Source organism: Prunus mume, linkage group LG2 (genome assembly GCF_029339155.1).
Source record: "Prunus mume cultivar Tortuosa linkage group LG2, ASM2933915v1, whole genome shotgun sequence".
NCBI lineage: Eukaryota > Viridiplantae > Streptophyta > Magnoliopsida > Rosales > Rosaceae > Prunus > Prunus mume.
The window spans coordinates 17026484-17028680 of NC_142699.1; the positions used below are offsets into that span (position 1 = coordinate 17026484).

Genomic DNA, 2197 nt, shown 5'->3' on the forward strand with positions numbered 1-2197 from the left:
TGTATTTTCGTTAAGGAGAGAGAAAATAGGAGATGATGAATTGTAATTAATACTCTTTCTTTTTCTTTTTTTCAATAAAAATTATCTAAGTACTATTAACATGTTTACTTATCATGAGTGAGTATTGAGAGATTTTTCAAATTCTTGACTTTCCACATTAACACCGTAGCACTTAATGAATAAAAAAATAATGCAAATTGTGCGTTAAAATCTGTGATCAAATATCCTCAAATTGCAAATTCTTGATTCTTCTATTTAAATTTCCTGATTCATGACTTCCTTGATTTTGAGTAAGCAAATATTGTCTACTTTCCTAAATTTTAGTAGGCATCCATACCAACAAAAAGAAGGAAATAATCCATGACTTTCCTTGTTTGAGGTAAGTAATCTCAAGATTTTAATAGGAATCCATTGAAAAGAAGGAAGGAGATCAATGGCAATCGTTAATTGGTCAAAGGAGAGTGGGCTATCGTAACCGTACATAAATAAGTCCCTCTGGCGCTAGGAATATTGTACCACTACTTAAAGAGACCCCCCACGACTCACATGTACACACACCACAACAAAGGCACAAAAGCAGAAGCAAGCAGAGAGCTCTGTTTCAATAGTTCCCCCAAAACCATGAACACCACCAAAAGCATGACCCTCTTCCAACTCTCGCTCATCATCTTCTTCTTCTTTTTCACCCTCCATCCAAACCCAACCCTCGGATCCCCAACCAACGACGCTGATTTCATCCGTACAAGCTGCGGCACCACGCTCTACCCGCAAGTCTGCTACACCTCTCTCTCCCGCTACGCCAGCGCCATCCAGAACAACCCGGCTCAGCTCGCCAAGGTAGCCATCAGCGTCAGCCTCGCTAAGGCCAGGCGCATGGCCGCTTACGTCTCCGACATCTCCCGCCAAGCCGACTACGGCGCCGACCCTCGATCCGCTGCCGCCCTCCACGACTGCTTCTCCAACTTCGACGAAGCTGTGGACCAGATTCACGATTCGCTCACCCAGATGCGCCAGCTGAGCAGCCCCGCCGGCGCCGGCGGCGGGTCGTTCCTTTTCCAGATGAGCAACGTGCAGACGTGGATGAGCGCCGCGCTGACGGATGAGGAGACCTGCACGGACGGCTTCGAAGACGTGGCGGAAGGGCCCCTGAAGACCGACGTGATCAAGCGAGTGGAGAATGTGAAGAAGGTGACCAGCAATGCGCTTGCGCTCGTGAACAGTTTTGCTGAGAAGGGAGCCGGCGCGCCGACGCCCCGATGAGTGGTTTGAGTTGGTTTTGACCGTTGGAATTAATGTTAATTAATTAATTAGAGCTAGTAGAGGTTGAATTACATAGTACTCTGTACGTATTTTCTTGCTTAATTGTGTGAGTCAGTCAGAGTGACTTTGTGTAGCAACACCATAAACACTTAGTGTTGTTTTTGTGTGTGTGTATATTTGCTCTCTTCTCTTCCATTTTCTCCGTCTTCCATCCCTATAGAGATCTGTTTTTCCTGCATATTATTTTGCATTTAATTGAGTTAATAGTTTTGTAATATTTTTGGCCTTTCATTCTCTTGTGGAGGTTGTGGTTTTTAAATGCAAGTTCAAAAAAATTGAGGAAAAACAGAGTTGATTAGCAACTTGGCCCATCATAACAGATACATGCGTGAATTTGACAATCGGTACAAATTATCGATTACCGTTGAAATAGCCGTTAGGTCGTTTACCACTTAAAACTAACATCAACAATACAAATTAATCCTTCAACATTGTCATCGATCAGAATTTTTCTTTATGTTTGGTTCAAAGCCACCAGAGACACAGAAAACGAGAAAAGATTTCTCAATTATATATTATATTTTTTACGGTAAAGCTATGCCTATACCAGCATGAATTTCTGTCACTTGGTTCTGGGTTTTGTATTTTGCGGAACCAACATTAATTTCACTGTCTTTGTTAATACGATTTGAAGAATAATAAACGAGGAGAGGCCACACTAATCCCCCACTTAACAGGTGTTGTTTGTTGTTAACAACAAACAAAACGCAGCAATTTTCATAGTACATTAACATAATGTATTATTAGTACCTGCTAATTATTTGATTAAGTTAATAACATAACACTAACTAAATCTAGGCATATCAGAACATGTTGTTGGCTGGTTTGACTATAGCAGCCATTAGCCAATGGCCCGTCGCCCTGTCAAAGAAAGAGA

At 41.9% G+C, this 2197-nt stretch overlaps 1 pseudogene across 1 annotated transcript; it reads left to right on the plus strand.

Moving 5' to 3' along the window:
* The first annotated feature begins 534 nt into the window (after window positions 1-534).
* On the plus strand, window positions 535-1537 carry LOC103321438 (21 kDa protein pseudogene; annotated as a pseudogene). Its single transcript, XR_016124126.1, has one exon. The product of XR_016124126.1 is annotated as a 21 kDa protein pseudogene (transcript).
* Window positions 1538-2197: the final 660 nt, after the last annotated feature.